The following is a 22,333-nucleotide window of genomic DNA, read 5'->3' as shown; positions in this document are numbered from 1 at the left end:
GAGATTTGAGGAGCATGGACTCAATGATTTGGTAGAACAACTCGACGAGTCGATTCAACTGGAAGGTTGACTTTGACCAGCACTTTGACCTTGGCCAGAGCTGTCTTAATTTGACTTCTAGAGTTTAGTTTGGGACTAAGTGTTATATTCATATTAGTAGCTCGGGGAGCTAGTGGAGCAGCGGTTCAGAGAGTTGTCGGATAACAGCCAGAGGGTTATCAGCAAGTTCAGCAGTACAGGTGAGTTTCCCTTTATGGGAATTGATATACAGCCACAATGCCGACCCATGTAGTTATAAGTAGGAAGACCTGGGGGTTAGCCCTAGGCACTATTTTCTAGTATGATATTCAGGACTAAGGTCCAATGTCGGACGGATGCCCAAGGAATGGTTTGCATGATAGAGTATACTTGTCGTCTGCGTGATACTTATATGTGCCTGGTAGAGAGGTGAGCATGGGCGAGGTACTGTATCTCACTATTAGCAGAGTATGGATAGGGTTCCATATCTCATCGGTAGCCGAGCAGGGGCGACGCCCAAGTTAGGAATGGGGTGTGTGTGGGCTAGGCCCGTATTTCACTGTCAGCAGGAGTGTGCACGAGGTTCCATGACTCATTAGTAGCAGGGCAGGGGCGGGGACCAAGACAGGCGAGGCCTTAGCATAGGAATGCAATAGAGTAGTTATGTGATATGTTATATGTTTGTATATGATTAGCGAGCGGGGCCCTCAGACAGTCGGGGCCTAAGAGAAATAGATATGTATCTGAGCGGGGCTCGAATCCAGGCGGGAGCCTGGAGCGACGGGGCCGTTGTAGTGGGTGAGGCCCGAGGTAGCGGGCGAGGCCCGAAGTAGCGGACGTGGCCCAGTATTTGCAGTACGTGATTGTGCAGGGTATGTAGTAGGTTGGGGAACTCACTAAGCTTCGTGCTTATAGTTTTCAGTTTTGGTTTCAGGTACTTCCGGTGGCGGAGGGAAGAGCTCGGGATGATCGCATGGCACACACCATAATTACTCAGCCTAGGATGTTTTACTCTAATAATAAGAATATGTTTTGAATAGATACTCTAAACTTATGTTATGACTTATAATGTGGTTTTATAATATTGTTTTAGTAATGTTTTAAAGGAAATTTTTAGTCATGATTTTTGGGTGGTTACAATTTCGATGGTTTTCCCTTCTTATTCTTCCCAGCAAAAACTACACCAAATGGCTTCAAACATATTTCACCATCCACATACTTCTTCAACTGTGATTTACTCATTGTCTTGATTTTAGGAACATCAACTTCTTTTTCCAGTGTCACTGCCAACTCAATGTCTGTCATACCTAGACAATCATAGTAATTGTCTTTGAAAAGTTTTATATGACCTAGTCCAAATTTTAACACATCCTTGCTTATCTTTTGGAGTTTAGAAGCATCCATATCCTTGAGTATATATGCAACTTGAATCAAATCATTCAATTTCATCAAAGAAAAATCAGCAATGGAAAATTTGAAAGGTACTTTGTTTTCCCTCACCACGTGATATCGAAAAGTATGAAGCATATTTTCGAATACTTCCCCTTTCGTTATACCAAGTACTTGAAGAATTTTCTCTAGTGACCAAACCTCCTCTTGTTCCTTCCCCAACACTGTATGGAACCTCAGCTTCATGTGAGAAAAATCATCCTTGTTCTCAACTCTATTCACAATCTTATATTGAGTAATGAGAAACATCATCTCATTGATAGGAAAATACAAATGCGTTAACCATTTACGTGTGAAAACAGTAAACAAAAGGATTTCTTATTCTCAAACTTGTTAAAACTCTTTTAAATTGCTTTAGACTTATTTTATATCAAAAACATATTCGCCTATGTGTTTATGTATAAGTATGCTTTAACGGACTCAAGACTACTGCTAAATACCTTGACTCCTGTTCCTTGTTCAGTTATGGGCTTAGGGTAGGAACACTAGTTCGACTGTCGGCTAAATCATAGTTACACTCATTAAATACATACATGAATATTAAACCCATTTTTAAGAATTATACTTAACTTAGTTACATGGTGAGTAATTGAGTCTTTTCTACAAATCAGAAACAGTCAAACAATCATGCTAGTAAACTATAATAGGTATAGTTTAGAAGATTACTACTTACTACTTCTAGATCAGTGAAACATACATGAGTCAGTTCATACATACTATAACTAGAACAGGAAGGAACATACATACTATAACTAGAATAGGAAGGAATATACATACTACAACAAGAACAGAAAAGAACATATATACTATAACAAGAACAAAACAACTAGAATGTGAGTTTGTGTCATGTTTTGTAACCAGAGTCTCCTAGAGGGAGAGCGTGAGTTTGTGTATAGATCTATACGGGATTGACCATCCTACACCGTGCTGCTAGCTACAGTGGGACCTGTAGGTCTACGGATGACAAATGTCATACCATATCGATGTCTTTAGAACGTCATGTTTTATACTAGTAAGTCAAGCATGGTAATAACCTTATAACATTTTTAACCTTAATTAACAAATTGGTATTAAAGTAATTAATGCATCAGTAGGGTATCTTTACACCACACTACTGTACATCTTCATTTTTCCATTGATTCATACATGATATCCTCATATTGAGGAACACAAACTATTTTTCTAGTAAAGATAGTCTAAACTTGGAAAAACATACATTTTTATGAGAGAACAAACATACAAAACAGTTGGGTCTTCGTAGAAGACTACTTTCCATTTTTAGTAGAAAATATATGATTTTCTAGGAAGTATACAAACATTTATATGAAAACACTTATAAACATTTTCATTAAACAGATGCAAACTTTTGACAATAAAATACTTATGAACTCACCAACTTAAATGATGATCTACTCTTTCAAAATAACCTATATTCTCAGGTCACCAGTAGACAAGTACAGATGACTAGGTTTTAAGAAGATGAAGCATATTCAAGACTCGTCTTTATTTTGAATACATATTTTTGGTGTCTTTCAAACATTACACAGAACACACTTGTATTAACTATATTATTAATTCAATGGATGATGTTGTTGTTTGTTTTACTATTGTGCATTGTTATGATACTATACATGACATCCTCCGCTCCCCAACGTTTCTGCCGTTCCGGTTTGGGGGTGTGACACATTGTTACAAAGATTCATCCATTTTTAAATGCCTTTTTAATTTACTCTGTTATAGCCGCTTTCAGGCCGTTCATTACAAAGATAAAGAGGAATGAGGAGAGAGCTTCACCTTGACACACTCCTTTCTCTAACCATATCTCTTTTGTAGGTTTTCCATTGGAAAGGAAAGAGACTTCGTCCGATGTGATGCAAGCATGAATCGAAGAAATCCATTTTTCAGAAAAGCCTATTAATCTCATCATATTCACCAAAAACCGACCACCTAACGCTACCAAATGCCCTATCGAAATCCATTTTAAATGTTAGCATTTGGTTCTATCTTTTCTTAGCCTAATTAACTTCTAATATTCTTCTTAATTCTACATATTTGTTAATGACAAGACTTCACCCGAACCACTTGGGGCTTATAATATTAATCTTTTGTAACACCCAGTTTCGAATCATTTCATTATTCATGGTCGTGACCCGAAGATCATTTATCATAATGCTTCGGGCCTTGGTGAAAAAGAGAGATTTATAAACCTTTGGATGTGGGTGATATAGATTAGGTGATCCGAGTATTCAGTTGGTGCTTTGGGGCCCAATGGTATAAATGTAAAGTGATAGCTCAGGGCTTATATGTATTTTGGATTTATGTTTGGAAAGTTTTGAGGCAAATGAGAGTTTATAGGGTTATAGATCTTCTTATTCGCTTTCTATGGATATAAGTATCGTCTAAATCGGAGTTGAAACGAACAAGTTATGACCATTTGAAGCTAGGACGGCTTTTCGGTTAGCCGCATACATTGGGCGTACATTGAGTATGTGGGCGTACTAGGGCATCCCTAGTATGATGGGCATAAATTGAGTATGTAGGGCATACCGGGGCATCCTTAGTATGTTGGGCGTAAATTGAGTACACAACACATACGCGATCGGTGCCCAAACCCTATTTTCATGGTTTGAGCCCTATTTAAGCTCCTTAACTTCCTCAAACCTACTCCACTCTCAGTGTCCACCTTGCCAACACCCTCCCTTGAAATCCTAACCCTAATTTTATCCTTGTGAGCAAAAATAAGCTGTTTTTAAGTGCTTTGGAGTGTTCTTGGTGCATCTTGGAGAAGAAGGGGCTCATTCGAGAAGTGTTGGCTGCTTTGGAGCTTGTAGATCCACACTTTGTTCACCTTGATGTATCTTCTAGAAGTATAAAGTTTGAATCATAATGATGTATTTGATAGATCTAGCTGCTCTTAGGTGTTATGAGATTTTGGTCACTTTAGTGCATAAAGTTTAGATCTTGAAATTTTGTGATGTTGTTATGGATAAAGTTGGAAACTTTATCCATCTAAACATCATATTTATTCAGATCTAAAGGCTTGAGACTTGGACTTAATGGATTAAGTTGGAAAAAAATGCACTTTTGGTCCCTTTTAGAATTAAAGACTAGATCTTGGTTGGTTGGACCATTCAAATGGATAAATTTGGAAACTTATTCCATTATGGAGTTATTAGGAACCATAAAAATGCAATATTGATGTGTTATATTGGACCATGCATGAGTTAGGGTTCTTATTATTGATTTTAATGGTCAAAAATACGTTTTGGGTCCCATTAAGACACGCCAAGGAGTAAAGTTGTCAACTTTACGTGTTAAGAGATTATTTATGATGCGATATGAGAAGTAGACTTAGTGGCTTCACCAATTAAGCACTAAATAGTGACATTGGGCTATCGAGGAGTACGTTGGACATACCCAGCTCGTACGCAGTGCATACTAGCCAAAGCCGGCATACGTCGGGGGTAAGTCTGAGTACGCTAGGCGTGCTCAGCAGCTATTGAATTTCGCTAGGTTTTGTGCTTTGGTCCATATTGGGCTTTTAGTGCCATTGATTTTGGGAATAAAATATTTTCTGCCAAAAATCCCAGGACTATATATAGAATTCTGAACCAAATTATTCATTAGTTACAATTCCAACTAGAGAAAAGCCAAATTCTCTCTCAAGGATCTTCGGACTTTTGTTCTGGAAAGTGAGTACTTCTATCTAGTGTTGTTTTAAAGCTTTATATATGCTTAATACACTAGAAATCTTAGGAAAACACCAAGATCTGTGAGTTTACCGCCCAAGAACACCTTGGGGAGTAAACTCCATTTCAAGGGCCAAAGTGTGCCCAATGCCCCCTAGACCTTGGAAACCAAACATGGGACAAACCTTGACATGTTTAGGCATCAAAATCAATTAAAATCAAGGACCAAAAGTGAGTTCACGGCCAAGGAAGTTCTTGGGCCGTGAACTCCATTTTAGTGTGCCAAAATGCCCTAAATGCCTTCCATAACCCAAGAGACAAGCATAAAACTTTACCTAGATGTGTTTAGGACCCAAAACAACCAAAATATCATCACTCATAAGTGTTTACGGCCGCAAACACATGAACAAATGGTCCATGGGCCGTAATCTCAAAATAGAGGTGTTTTGATGCCACAAACACTTCCAAGGGCTTAGGCATGAATTTAGAATGCTTCTTTATGAACTTTAGGACCCTCATACACATATTTGGCCATGAGTTTACGGTAGCAAACTCATTTGGGCCGTGAACACCCCAAAAGTGCCAAAAGAAGTGGACTTTCTCATCCTAGGTTAAAGCTAATGTCCCTAAAACATTCCCTAGCTTTCATACTTGCACTAACCCATGACTAACCATGAGTTTACGGCCGTAAACTCCCTTGGGTCGTGAACTCATGGTAGTAAACTCATATAAGTGCCTTTATACCCTCCTAGGTTGAATCACATGTGATTCCAACACTTGGTTAAGGTGTTTCCTAGTCCCGGAAGGTGTTTCCTAGTCCCGGAAGGTGTTTCCTTTCATATAGTTGTTTATAAACACTATATTCATGTCATTATGTGTCCTTAAATATCATTTAGGACTTATTGTGTCTTGGAACTTCATTCGTGGAACTTCTCATCCGTACGCGCATACCCGTTTGAATCACCCACATCAGGTGAGTTCATACCCCGTAATGAATCTTTTAACTATTTTAATTGTTTTAAGGGGGGGAATACAAGTTCAACACAATGATAATTGTGTAATTATTTTTTGTTAAACATTCTTTCAAAATGTTACTTATGTTATTTATAAGTTGTTAAAAGATTTCAAAACTCTTCTAAAGGTTATGTTACTTTATAGTTATACAAAACTCCATTTTAAAGTATAAGCATAACTTTCTAGATAAATGAGTCTTTTCAGTAACAGTCCAGTTAGAACATTAGTAAACTATTATAGGTATAGATTAGGAGAATGCTATTCATTACTTCTAGTACAATGAAGCACACACATAACAGAACATAACAGAACAGAACATAACAGAAACACAACAGAACAGAACATAACTAAAAAGTTAATTTGCTATAGCATGACAACATGCAGACAGGATCTAACTTTAATGTGAATTACACGGATTGCATGGATTTGCTCGGGTCGCATTTGGTTCCCTCAATCTGCACACATGAGATCGGGATAGTTGTGGTTCTAGCTTTCACATTATGACCATAATAAAACACACATATGTTTTTAGGTTGATAGTACCTCCGTATGTCATTATAAATGACATCAGGGTACTCACTTCTCCCATTACTTTCATAAAGTGTCGGTAACACTTGAAGGTTGATATATTCTCTAATCGAGATAGGTTATAAACTAGGGAGAATGTACTTTACAGTTGACAAAAACAGTAGAGTCTTGGTAAAAGACTACTTCCATAACAGTAGAGTCTTGGTAGAAGATTGCTTCCATAACAGTAGAGTCTTGGTAGAAGACTGCTTTCAAAACAGTCGAGTCTTGGTAAAAGGCTACTTTTAAAAGTTAGGACCATGATGCTAACCTTATGATTCCGTAATGTATACACTATAGGATACATATATGTTAAGTAGATCTCGACAGCTAATAGGATGTGTGTTCTTCGTTGTACGTCCTGTTCCCTTTGGATGTGGGTTTACACAGAGGTCACCCAATCTATTATCTACCCGAATCTATATAAATTTATGCTTAGTATACATTAAGTCGTCATAAGGGTACCAGGTATGGATCAGGTCATAGGACACAGAGTCAATTTACAGTTTTTCTAGTACAAAACTTTTGTTTCAAAGTCAGTACTTTTGATATACAAAACTAGCGATTTCCCAGTTAAGGGCTTAATCCATTTGATTAAGCTAGTACAGTTTTAAAGACTTTAAGTGAGTTAACTCTATAATACCTTAGTTTATACACCATGTTTATATATAAAACTAGTATCTGACAGCTAGTAGGATGTGTGCTCTTCGTTGTACGTCCTGTTCCCGTTGGATGTGGGCTTACACCGAGGTCACCCAATCTACTATCTACCCGATATCAAATTATATATAGCAGTATAAACAAAGCTATTATAAAAGTAATCACGATAGTCAATATTTTATTATAAGAAATATAGGTTTTCTTAAAAAGGAACTCTCCATTAGATATAAAGGAACCATTACAAATAACTCCATGAGTAACAAGTAAGTACACCAAGGTTATATATGACAATGATCTAACAACCAATGGAATATGTGCTATCCACCTTACTTACTGTACCCCGTCGGGTTGTAGGTTGAGGGCAGGTGCGCATAATCGATTGTTTGTTTAGTCCAAGTATATATAACTTGTACCCACTTATTACGCATAGAAAGGCTTGTAGTATCATTTTACTCAACTCCCATTTTAAGTAGGAAATATATGAATTTCTAGAGGAACAAGCAAACTTTACAAAACAACACCATATAGCTTACAGTACTTTACATATACATTTTAAACCACATTTTTATAGCTTACTCACATCACTAAAATCTTATGAACTCACCAGCTTAATTGCTGATCAACTCTTTCAAATAACTTGTATTCTCAGGAGACTATTAGACAGGTGCTCGTGTTGGGACTTCAGAAGATGGAGCATTATAGCTTCAAGTCTTGTTTTGTTATTTTATTATGACTTCTATGTTTTGTGAACACATACATTGTAAACACTTTCTTTCTAAATGAAATGGTTGTTCATTACTTGCTTACCATATACATATCTCGTGATACTTGACATGACGTCCTCCACCCCCGAACGTTTCCGCCGTTCCGGTTTTGGGGTGTGACAGATTTGTATCAGAGCATTGTTTATAGTGAACTAAGTATATCAACCGATAAAATATATACGTCTATAAATACAATGGGGCTTAAGTGCTCTGGATAATGATATATTTTAGAGTATAACTTCAAGTTATAAAAATATACCTACTTGCTTATACATGTACATAATAGAACTAGGATCATGAGGAGAACAGAACTAAAAGTATTTAGAGGTTGGACACTATCGTCAACCTGAACAGTTATGTAATCATAGCTAGGATCAATATAGCCTGATCAACTATATTCGTTCGAGATGTGAACAACATGTGTTTGGGAATGATTTGGTTTTGCAACAGGGTTAAAACTTACCAGAACACCAGTCAAGAAAACGCCAAAACAAGTACAGTTAGAATTAAAGTACTATGGGAGTATTCTATGATACTATAACCGTATAACGATTTTAGATCATACCAAGTACATTACGTTATGATACTATAGGAGTATTTTAGTCCAGATACATAACTTATGTGATAACTTAAAAGACCCTTACGGATAGGCCTATAATCTTACAGGGTATATTCATAAAGTTTTATATATAATCAAGATCTTATACACATCGAATCTATGACCGATGCTTCGCTATCCATTCCTTTTAAGGAAGTAGTGTTGAGGTGGGATCAATTGTTCGAAGGTCTATTTGATCTTCAATTATATACAATACCAACTGGTATACCTAGTATAATTATAGGAAGATTCCGTAAGGATCACCCCATAAAGTTACCTTAAAGCTCAAAGGTTCTTTAGTCACTTTCATTCTCGCACGACAAGCGCAGATAAACGTAACCACTTCCTCATAGTAGACAAAAGAAGAGTTCAGGAGGAACAAGGACAAACCAATGAGAAGATTTCAAGGAAAGATCAGCCGAAGTAACCAAAAACGTCTTACGCGTCACACTAATAAAATATTAACTAGGTTAAATTAGCGAGCGAGTGGAAACACTGCTCACATTTCATGTGTTAGAATTATTTTCATACATGCAGCTGATAACAGTTATTCAGGAAACAGATATTCATTCGAGGATAGTTATTTCAAATTCATAGAGTTTATTAGGTATAGACTTATTTATGAATTGTTCCTAGAACCCTGTGGAAGTCAGGACCCGATACATCCAGAACTAGGATAACCTTGTCTTTTCAGCTTTCGGCTTGTTTCCGTTGCTATAGACTTATTCCGTCTCATCTTTGTTTTCTTTTAGCAAAGATGCCTCCTCGCAGATCACCCAGACACGCTACTCGAATAACTCCCATACCTTCTCCATAAATCGATGCAGCAACTTTGAACGCTACAGTGGCCGAGACTGTAGCAATAGCCATGGCACAATATTACTCCACCAGTACAGGTGGAGGCGAAGCACCTATCGATTCTACTCAAGGTGAGGTCCCTGTGTGCCAGGGAGAGTTCTCCTATAAGGACTTTACCAGATGTCAACCACTGTCCTTTAAAGGGACTGAAGGAGTCATTGCCCTCCTGCAATGGTTCGAGAAAACAGAGTCGGTCCTCGAAATCTATTCATGCCCCGAAGGAAGCAAAGTGAAGTTTGCTGCCTACACCTTCGATGGCAAGGCCCTAACATGGTGGAACAGCCATGTTAAGTCACTGACCCTATCAGTGGCAAACTCCATAGGTTGGGAAAACCTAAAAGAGTTAATGCGGGAAGAATATTGCCCGTTATGCGAGATTCAAAAGCTGGAGCAAGAGCTGTGGGATCTCACTATGGTCGGCTCAGACATAGTGACCTACATGGACCGGTTCAGCGAACTAGCAGCTCTATGTCCCGAGATGATTACCTCGGAAAAGAAGAAGATAGAGAGATACATTTGGGGTCTGACTGCTCCGACCCAAGGAAATGTGTTATCTTCTAACCCAGCCATGTTCGATAGTGCTAAACTCTTGGCTCAACGACTCATTGATCATGGAGTCCGCCACATCGTAAAAGTCCCTATTCCCGAGTCATCAAGGGAAGAGGACTATAATCAAGAGTCGGAGAACAAGAGAAAGAAGAAGCAAACAACACAAGACATCCCACAAGAGCAACAAGAGAGTACTATTGTCACACCCCAAAACCAAGAACGGCGGAAACGTTCTGGGGAGAAGGACGTCATGTAAAGTATCGCAACACAGTAAATGTACATAAGCAAACAACATCATCCATTGCATTAAATATATATTTTTAATACAAGCGTGTTCTGTACAATTTTAGACACCAAAAATATAAGGTAAATCAAAATAATAATATGATGAGTCTTGAATGCGCTCCATCTTCTCAAAAGCTAGCATCGGTACCTGTCTACTGATGACCTGAGAATACAAGTTATTTTGAAAGAGTTTATCAGCATTAAGCTGGTGAGTTCATAAGTATTTTAGTGTCGGTGTTTGTTATCAAAAACGTTTGAATGTGTCTCAAGTATAAGTTTGTAAAATGTATGTAAGTGTTTGTAAAAGTTTGAATCTCTCAGAAAAACCTATATTTTCTATTAAAGTAGCCTTCTACCAAGGCTTAACTTTTTTGTATGTTCGTTTGTTGTAAAAGTGTGTAATTTCCCAAGTGCAACTGTCTTTTAACAAAATATAGTTTGTACATTAAAGTTCAAGTGAGGTTATCACTAAAAATATGTAATGGGTAAATCATTGTAGTACTGTAGCTTAGTTTTATAGTAAGTACTGCTGTACTAACTACCTTAAACCGGATTTGTATTAAGGTAAAATGTGATAATTGCACCATGCTATCCACTGGTAACAACGACATACGAATGGTCGTAATAACGGAATGACGTTTGGCACCCGCAGACCTGTAGGTCCAGCTGTAGCTAGCAGCAAGGTGTAGGATAGTCAATCCAGTATAGATCTATATGCAAACTCACGCTCTTCCTCCAAGAGAATTCTGGCTACAACTCGGGCCATGACATTTAAGGCATGCTCCGATACAGTGGATCACAATTGTTAACGTATTAATGTAAGTCTAATGTTTCTCGTTCCAGTATAGTTGTATATGTTCTCTTCCTAGTATAGTTGTATATGTTCTCATAGTATAGTTGGATATGTTCTCTTCCTAGTATAGTTGTATATGGACTCATGAATGAACTGACTCATTGATCTAGCAGTTGTAATAGTATGATCCTGTGTTACCCCGATGGTAACTTACTAATGGTGTCTCTAGTACGTATGAATATGGAAGTACTTTTATGTCTATATATGTATATTTGATATATAATTAATATTGAAACGACCTTCGGATGGTCACCCGAAATCCCACCAGACCACATCCAAATCAAGAAAAAGGAAATAGGGCGGATGGCCTTCCTAAGCCCTTTAAACATTATTTATACATCTATACATATATGGGCATGCAATTTATAATATAAAAGCATAAATAAGTTTTTATAAGACATTTGAAACGGAAGTATTATTTTAAGAAAAGATCGACTTGATGTCAATCTATAAAACAATTTGAAGGCATAGGTTTGATGAAACAGTTTAAGTATAAGGAACATTTGTTTGAATCACAGTTGTAAATAAGTTTGAAAAGTAAATGGGTTTGTAAAACATTTTGAAGTAAAACAGTTTGATAGAGAGATTGAACAGTGATAAAATCATTGGTTTCCCTAGTTATTAATCACATGTGATTAATGCAATCACATGTGATTGAAGCAATAACTATAAGTATTTAACTTGTATTCCCCCCCCATAAGTATTTAAAACATTTAAAATCATTCCAAACGTTGATTAAAGGGGTATGAACTCACTTGAAAGTTTGAAGATAGCGAGATGGAAAACCGGGCAGAGTTTCGTCTTGGGAAACGGATTTTTCTTGGGATTCTCAGGAATCTCGGGAGTAAAATCGACCCTCGGGACTTGAGCAAAAAGACCAGAGCTTCGGATTTCCATGATGTCGACCCTCGTTAGACGGAAGGTTTAGACGGACTGCTTTCTCGTAGCACATGATGTCGGCGCGATGAAGGCTTAACCAATCCATGCCAATGATAACGTTGAAACTTTTTATTGAGACTGGCATGAGGTCGATTGGGAATGAATGGTTATCTAGAGTTAGGGTACAACCTAAGTATATGCTACTCGTACTTTCAGTTTTTCCATTAGCCATTTCTACTGTGAATACTTCTTTGAGTGCGTGCGGTGGTTGATTAAGCATGCGAGCAAATTTATGGTTTACGAAGCTTCGCTCCGCTCCACTATCGAACAAAATGCATGCATAGGAGTTATCAAGGAGGAACGTACCAGTCACCACTGTCGAGTCAGCAACTGCTTCCCCATGGCCTATAGCTAGTACCCTCCCTGCTCCTCCAGCATTCCTCGCTTTGGGGCAGTCCCTCTTAAAGTGGCCTGCTTCGCCACATCCATAGCAGGTTGGGCTCGCGCCAGAGCCAGGGACTTGGTTGATAGGTTGTGCTGGGAACTTACAGAAATGGACGGTGTGTCCTTTTCTGTTGCAGTTTGAGCACTGCATTTCACGGCAGGGGCCGTTGTGGTGGAAGCTGCATTTGTTGCACTTGGGCAAACTTCCAGCATACCGACCCACCGGAGCAGTAGTAGTAGCAACAGGGGTTATTGCGGCATGGATTGCCACAATTTGCTGCTTTTTGGCAGCCTGTTGCTTCTTCTTTTCATCCCAGAATTTCCGCTTAGTATCAGCGGGTTTGGAGGGTTCCGGGATGGCTAGGGTGGTTGTGGTTGCAGGGGTTTTGACTCCATGGTCAATGAGTCGTTGTGCCAATCGTTTGGCACTGTCGAAGGTAGCGGGGTTTGATGCTAGAACATTCCCCTGATACGGAGGCACTAGCCCCCATATGTACCTCTCGATCTTCTTCCCCTCGGTGGGAACCATACTGGGACAGAGGGCCACCAGCTCGCTGAATCGGGCAGTATAAGCGACCACGTTGGTGCCCTTCCGGTTCCAAAGTTCCTGCTCCAGTTTTTGGATCTCGCCCCTCGGGCAGTATTCCTCAGTCATGAGGTCTTTCATTGTTTCCCAGCCTATGTTGTTGGCTACGACGAGAGTTAGTGCCTTAACATGGCCGTTCCACCATGTCAGGGCCTTTCCTTCAAAGGTGCATGCGGCGTACTTGACTTTACTCGCTGCAGGGCATGAACAGATTTCGAAGACTGATTCAGTCTTCTCGAGCCATTGCGAGAGGGAAATGACTCCGCCGGTGCCGTAAAAAGGCTTCGGCTTGCAATTGGTGAAATCCTTATAGGAGCACTCTCTCGAGCGCACAGGGGTTTCAACCGGGGTTGATTCCACTGGGGTTCCACCTCTGCTGGCATCAGCTGAGTGATACTGAGCCATGGCAATCGCCACTGCTGCAGCTACGGCAGCATTCAGGGCTACAGTATCGATGACCGGAGGCGGAGGAGGTGGTGGAGGTGCAGGGTTATTCCTGGGAGATTTGCGAGGAGGCATCTTTCAGCTATAAGTTTATAAAGATAAGAAAAATGGTAAGAATCAATTTGTAAGCAACGTGAGAGTGACACATGGACTAACTAACCATAGCCCAACAGTTGAATGAGTGTTTGAAATCACAATAAGAAATATTAGTAGGAAAGCACAAGTGTATAGATTTTTCCCACAGATTAGATAGATTTCAATAATACTGGTATTACTGATGTAGTAAGTTCAGGGAAAATCGACCTAACAGTAGGCCTTAAATCATACCACATAGAAAAGTTTGACAGTTCTTAGATTCTTAATTAGAGTACTGAAAGTTAGGAATATTTTACAGATAAGTGCTACTTAGAGCACAGATGTTAAAGGCTATTCTTTAATCAAAAGACAGAGATGTACTAGACATCTCCTAACGGCAATGGGAATTCCCCGGGCGAGCCCTGAGGTCGGACACTTGACAAAACACCTCTTGAAGGTGTCGATCCTGAGCCCTCTGACGAGCTCGAATTTCCAAGATTTCAGCTCGTGAGGCAGCCAGCTGCTGCTGCAGGGTTTCATTGGTTCTCCGAGTCCGTTCCATGTCTTCTTCAAGACAGCGGATGCGGACTGTGTTGACACCTGAGTTGGCATCAATCTCCATGACCCGGTCGATGGCTGCTCGACATTGCTCGACATTACGAGCTATTCTGCGGATAATGACAGGCAGAGCTCGGTCAACAGAGCCACCATCGCTGACGTTGTAAAAGCTTCGGTCCCCAAAGTATGGTAAGGGTTGACCCTGTTCATCACTCCAGCGATTCAAGTTATTTGCCCACAAGGGAGTGGGGCCTGGAAAAGCTGGTCGAGGGTTGTTGTTCGGGGCTTGACCTACGAGCGGTAGGTTGTTGACTTCAGGCTCGAAGTCGGATCCATCAGAAAAGCCTTCTGCGAGGTGATCATCCAAAGGGATTGGATGTTCATCTTTGGGCTCTTAATCGATCCAACTGGCATTGCCTTCATTTGGAAAGTACGGGTCGCCGTGATGGAATCCAGCCATTTAAATCTACGCGAGAAGAGAGGTATAAGAATATAGTATACATGTAACTAGTAGTAGAAAATACACCTATAGTATTTTAAGTTTAAGTTCTACTGATCTTCTTGTGGTATTGTTGGTAAGTTTTTAGACTTGTTAACCTATCACAACCATTCTAGGGCATATGCTAATCACTCATAGGACTAGCATAGTTGATCAGGCTATGCCATTCCCAGGACGGACCATACATTCCCGAGCTCACTTGTGATATTTAACAATCGTAATACTTTTGTTCTTGTCATTGTGACACTGATTTTAGTATGAATGCAGACTAGTATACTTAATTAAATATTTTAATATTTAAAGTATAGACTCTTGGTCAGAGTGCTTTAATCCCTAATGGGTTTATAGTTTAGTATATCTTTTATGGGTTGATATACTTGATTCACTATAAACAATGCTCTGATACCAATCTGTCACGCCCCAAAACCAAGAACGGCGGAAACGTTCTGGGGCGGAGGACATCATGTAAAGTATCACAACATAGTAAATGTAAATAAGCAAACAACATCATCCATTGCATTAAATATATAATTTTAATACAAGCGTGTTCTGTACAATTTTAGACACCAAAAATATAAGGTAAATCAAAATAATAATATGATGAGTCTTGAATGCGCTCCATCTTCTCAAAAGCTAGCATCGGTACCTGTCTACTGATGACCTGAGAATACAAGTTATTTTGAAAGAGTTTATCAGCATTAAGCTAATGAGTTCATAAGTATTTTAGTGTCGGTGTTTGTTATCAAAAACGTTTGAATGTGTCTCAAGTATAAGTTTGTAAAATGTATGTAAGTGTTTGTAAAAGTTTGAATCTCTCAGAAAAACCTATATTTTCTATTAAAGTAGCCTTCTACCAAGGCTTAACTGTTTTGTATGTTCGTTTGTTGTAAAAGTGTGTAATTTCCCAAGTGTAACTGTCTTTTAACAAAATATAGTTTGTACATTAAAGTTCAAGTGAGGTTATCACTAAAAATATGTAATGGGTAAATCATTGTAGTACTGTAGCTTAGTTTTATAGTAAGTACTGCTGTACTAACTACCTTAAACCGGATTTATATTAATGTAAAATGTGATAATTGCACCATGCTATCGACTGGTAACAATGACATACGAATGGTCGTAATAATGGAATGACGTTTGGCACCCGCAGACCTGCAGGTCCGGCTGTAGCTGGCAGCAAGGTGTAGGATAGTCAATCCAATATAGATCTATACGCAAACTCACACTCTCCCTCCAAGAGAATTTTGGCTACAACTCGGGCCATGACATTTAAGGCATGCTCCGATACAGTGGATCATAATTGTTAACGTATTAATGTAAGGGTAATGTTTCTCGTTCTAGTATAGTTGTATATGTTCTCTTCCTAGTATAGTTGTATATGTTCTCATAGTATAGTTGTATATGTTCTCTTCCTAGTATAGTTGTATATGGACTCATGAATGAACTGACTCATTGATCTAGCAGTTGTAATAGGATGATCCTGTCTTACCCCAATGGTAACTTACTAATGGTGTGTCTAGTACGTATGAATATGGAAGTACTTTTATGTCTATATATGTATATTTGATATATAATTAATATTGAAACGACCTTCGGATGGTCACCCGAAATCCCACCAGACCACATCCAAATCGAGAAAAAGGAAATAGGGCGGATGGCCTTCCTAAGCCCTTTAAACATTATTTATACATGTATACATATATGGGCATGCAATTTATAATATAAAAGCATAAATAAGTTTTTATAAGACATTTGAAATAGAAGTATTATTTTAAGAAAAGATCCACTTGATGTCAATCTATAAAACAATTTGAAGGCATAGGTTTGATGAAACAGTTTAAGTATAAGGAACATTTGTTTGAATCACAGTTGTAAATAAGTTTGAAAAGTAAATGGGTTTGTAAAACATTTTGAAGTAAAACAGTTTGATAGACAGTTTGAATAGTGATAAAATCACTGGTTTCCCTAGTTATTAATCACATGTGATTAATGCAATCACATGTGATTGAAGCAATAACTATAAGTATTTAACTTGTATTCCCCCCATAAGTATTTAAAACATTTAAAATCATTCCAAAGGTTGATTAAAGGGGTATGAACTCACTTGAAAGTTTGAAGATAGCGAGATGGAAAATCGGGCAGAGTTTCGTCTTGGGAAACAGATTTTTCTCGGGATTCTCAGGAATCTCGGGAGTAAAATCGACCCTCGGGACTTGAGCAAAAAGACCAGAGCTTCGGGTTTGAACGGGCTCGGAAATCGAGGCAAGATCGTGAGAGAAAGGAGAGAAATGAGCAATTTTTCCGGAAACCCTCGCATTCTATTTATAGGGGGTCTGAGAAGCCTCGGTACGCGGGGCGTACGCTCGTACGCAGCGTGGACGCATACGTCATGCATGAGCAAGTCCTCGACTGCCTCGTCTTGGGATGGGACGGGTCAGATGGGGCGGGTCGGTAGCTTCGCATAGGGGCGACGTGGACGATCCGAGGCCCTTCATTCGAGTATGCGGGGCGTACGAGGGTAAGCAGGGCGTACTCCGGTCCTATCTGCTGACTCCCCTTCGGATATTACCAAGAATTTATATTTAAATTTATATTTATTTTAAATAAACTTCTAAAATTCATATCTCCTTCATACGAACTCCGTTTTCGACGTTCTTTATATCCACGCGAAGGTGAGACTAAGATCTACAACTTTCGTTTACATTCCGTTGGCAAATTATGAAATTATTTTTATTATTTATTTTTTAAAATGACGTGATTAAGGAATTTCTTCAAAAATTCAGAACTTCTTTATCCGACGTCCGTTTTCGTCAGACTTTTTACCGTTGCACTAGTATTGTTGAGACCTTAGATTCTCATTTAGGTTGTTCTGGTCAAAAGTATCTTGAGCTCTATTTCGAGTTTTTAGCTGTCTACTGCTATATCCGAATCTTGGAAAATCATAACTTCCTCATCCGAAGTCAGATTTGGACGTTCTTTTTATGTACGCTCACGGTTTGAGGTTATCTATAACTTTCATTTAGATACTTAAGGCTAAAAACTATTGTATTGAAACTTCGCGTTTTTCGTTTAATCGCTGTTGCCAGTTTTGCCGAGAATCTTCGGTTGGTCATAACTTCTTCGTTATAACTTGGATTTTAGGGTTCTTTATATGTACGAAAACCTTGATACGATTCCTACTACTTTATTTAACCCAAATAAGATTTTAGGAAGGTTATATTTTGACCTAGATTTGATTGGTTTTACATTACATTGTCTCGAAATATCGGGTTGTCACAACTATGAACGCCGCTACGACGCCTACTGCTTCAGCATCTGCCAATCGTTATGCTGGAAACCTTCCAAAGTGTGGAAAGTGCAACTTTCACCACACTGGAGTGTGCCGAGAAATGTAGTGTCTGAACTGCCACAAAAGGGACACACAGTCCGTTACTGCAGGGCACCGACTCAATCGATCTCCCACGTCCCCGGAGCTGAAGAAAACCGAGCCTGTTTTGGCTGTGGTAAGAATGGTCACATTAAGAGGGACTGCCCAATAATCAAGAACTCAGGCACGGATGGACGTATTCTGATGATCACCGCAGGAGAATCTACCTCGGAGTCATCGTCGAGTAGTGGTACGTTTTCAAAATAGTACTTACTTTTAAAAGTTAATTCATATTCATATAAGATTAAAATTTGGGCATGAGACTTAAAAGTAACAATAACAACTCACATGTTGAAATAGGTCGTAATATTCAAGAGAATTAAAAGATCCCTTAGAGAAGCTATTATGACTCACCATATACATCAGGGTTGTGCGCAACTGAGATGTTGCAGACCTAGAGTGAGCGACTCCGCTTAGGTCCCCTTTCCTTAATTGGTTGACGATTTGAGGCAGAGATGCTCAGTCGACTGCCTAAATCATCTTAAGTATTCACAACTTGTATATGACGGGCGATGGTAGTGGTACCATGGGGGATCATAGTATAAAAGTATCCTTTTAGTTAGTAAAGCACTTTTATTTGTATGTACGCGCACATAGCGGTACGATACATAGGAGTGTTAATTTCAAAATAGAAAACAGGAAACTCGAGATCAATTACAAGGAGTACATTGTTGAACATACTAGGAGTACAGTACCAAGCATACCAGGGATACATTGTCGTTTATCAGACGTTTCTTTCATTTGACCAAAACTTTGTTCAGTATAGAGTCCGTTGTTTTCCTTTCGTCATGAGTTGGCATGGTCCTCACCATACTGAGTTCATATGTTTCTATCGCATCGATCGGCAAGTTCTCGATACTTTCTTCATTCGTATCGAAGGTCCGGCCTAAACCCAAATTTTATCTTTCGCATTTTATACCCCCGAAGTACTCGTGCGAAGAGTACTTTTCCCTCCGAAGCCTTATCGACAGACGTCCGTAAACCGTAACGACATACCACTCGTCCAGCTGACCAAGTTCTAGCACAGAGGCTAAGGACGAATACAGCCCGCCTATTATTATTTAGTGTATACGCGAGGGTGGTATATGAGTATGCTTATGCAGATCTAGTATGTGTGTTTCCGCCCTATCTCCTGTTCTCCGTTGAGTTGTGGACCTAGAACGGAGTCGCACATCCGACAGTCCTACTAATCCTAATTATATACGGCTTGTATACACAAGGTAATGATAGATGGAACAAGTATGAATCCTATCAAGAACACTAGGGCAAGTTGCCAGGTCTACGATTGAGTATTCTACAAAGTAGAAGAGCTCAACCCCCAGTAGTAATGCTAAGAGAGCTAATTTCGGGACAAAATTCATTCTAACAGGGGGATGATGTGACAACCCAAAAATTTCCACTTCAATAGAAGCCAAGTCTGTTTCTGCTAACTTTCAAACTTTTGGGATAAGTTTGAGTAACTCAGGATTTACACTTAAGGAGATATCAGGAGAGAGGTTGCACTTGGGTTTTGTGCAACTCCGTTATTCCAAAACTCTATGATATTAGAGTTTTTTCCGAGAATAAAATATTTTCTGCCAAAAATCCCAGGACTATATATAGAATTTTGAACCAAATTATTCATTAGTTACAATTCCAACTAGAGAAAAGCCAAATTCTCTCTCAAGGATCTTCGGACTTTTGTTCCGGAAAGTGAGTACTTCTATCTAGTTGTTGTTTTAAAGCTTTATATATGCTTAATACACTAGAAATCTTAGGAAAACGCCAAGATCTGTGAGTTTACCCCCCAAGAACACCTTGGGGAGTAAACTCCATTTCAAGGGCCAAAGTGTGCCCAATTCCCCCGTAGACCTTGGAAACCAAACATGGGACAAACCTTGACATGTTTAGGCATCAAAATCAATTAAAATCAAGGATTAAAAGTGAGTTCACGGCCAAGGAAGTTCTTGGGCCGTGAACTCCATTTTAGTGTGCCAAAATGCCCTAAATGCCTTCCATAACCCAAGAGACAAGGTTAGAACTTTACCTAGATGTGTTTAGGACCCAAAACAACCAAAATATCATCACTCATAAGTGTTTACGGCCGCAAACACAGGACCAAATGGTCCATGGGCCGTAAACTCAAAATAGAGGTGTTTTGATACCACAAACACTTCCAAGGGCTTAGGCATGAATTTAGAATGCTTCTTTATGACCTTTAGGACCCTCATAAACATATTTGGCCATGAGTTTACGGTAGTAAACTCATTTGGGCAGTGAACACCCCAAAAGTGCCAAAAGAAGTGGTCTTTCTCATCCTAGGTTAAAGCTAATGTCCCTAAAACATTCCTTAGTTTTCATACTTGCACTAACCCATGAGTAACCAAGAGTTTACGGCCGTAAACTCCCTTGGTCCGTGAACTCATGGTAGTAAACTCATAAGTGCCTTTATACCCTCCTAGGTTGAATCACATGTGATTCCAACACTTGGTTAAGGTGTTTCCTAGTCCCGGAAGGTGTTTCCTAGTCCCGGAAGGTGTTTCCTTTCATATAGTTGTTTATAAACACTATATTCATGTCATTATGTGTCCTTAAATATCATTTAGGACTTATTGTGTCTCGGAACTTCATTCGTGGAACTTATCATCCGTACGCACATACCCGTTTGAATCACCCACATCAGGTGAGTTCATACCCCGTAATAAATCTTTTAACTATTTTAATTGTTTTAAATGGGGGAATACAAGTTGAACACAATGATAATTGTGTAATTATTTGTTGTTAAACATTCTTTCAAAATGTTACTTATGTTATTTATAAGTTGCTAAAACATTTCAAAACTCTTCTAAAGGTTATCTTACTTTATAGTTATACAAAACTCCATTTTAAAGTATAAGCATAACTTTGTAGATGAATGAGTCTTTTTAGTAACAGTCCAGTTAGAACATTAGTAAACTATTATAGGTATATTTTAGGAGAATGCTATTCATTACTTCTAGTACAATGAAGCACACACAGAACAGAACATAACAGAACAGAACAGAACAGAAACAGAACATAACTAAAAAGTTAATTTGCTATAGCATGACAACATGCAGACAGGATCTAACTTTAATGTGAATTACACGACTTGCATGGATTTGCTCGGGTCGCGTTTAGTTCCCTCAATCTCCATACATGAGAGCGGGTTAGTAGGGGTTCTAGCTTTCACATTATGACAGTAATAAAACGTACATATGTTTTTAGGTTGATAGTACCTCCGTATGTCATTATAAACGCCATCAGGGTACTCACTTCTCCCATTACTTTCATAAAGTGTCGGTAACACTCGAAGGTTGATCTATTCTCTAATCGAGATAGGTTATAAACTAGGGAGAATGTACTTTACAGTTGAAAAAAACAATAGAGTCATGGTAAAAGGCTGCTTCCATAACAGTAGAGTCGTGGTAGAAGATTGCTTCCATAACAGTAGAGTCTTGGTAGAAGATTGCTTTCATAACAGTTGAGTCTTGTTAGAAGACTGCTTTCAAAACTATCGAGTCTTGGTAAAAGGCTACTTTTAAAAGTTAGGACCATGAAGCTATCCTTATGATTCTGTAATGTATACACTATACGATACATATATGTTAAGTAGATCTCGACAGCTAATAGGATGTGTGTTGTTTGCTGTACGTCTTGTTCCTGTTGGATGTGGGTTTACACCGAGGTCACCCAATCTATTATCTACCCGAATCTATATAAATTTATGCTTAGTATACATTATGTCGTCATAAGGGTACCAGGTATGGATCAGGTCATAGGACACAGAGTCAATTTACAGTTTTTCTAGTACAAAACTTTCGTTTCAAAGTCAGTACTTTTGATATACAAAACTAGCGATTTCCCAGTTAAGGGCTTAATCCATTTGATTAAGCCAGTACAGTTTTAAAGACTTTAAGTGAGTTAACTCTATAATACCTTAGTTTATACACCATGTTTATATACAAAACTAGTATCCAACAGGTAGTAGGATGTGTGCTCTTCGTTGTACGTCCTGTTCCCGTTGGATGCGGGCTTACACCGAGGTCACCCAATCTACTATCTACCCGATATCAAATTATATATAGCAGTATAAACAAAGCTATTATAAAAGTAATCA

The sequence above is a fragment of the Lactuca serriola genome, chromosome 1, assembly GCF_051521515.1.
Source record: "Lactuca serriola cultivar US96UC23 chromosome 1, Lser_US96UC23_V15, whole genome shotgun sequence".
Classification (NCBI taxonomy): Eukaryota; Viridiplantae; Streptophyta; class Magnoliopsida; order Asterales; family Asteraceae; genus Lactuca; species Lactuca serriola.
Note: the sequence above shows the minus strand (reverse complement) of the source record.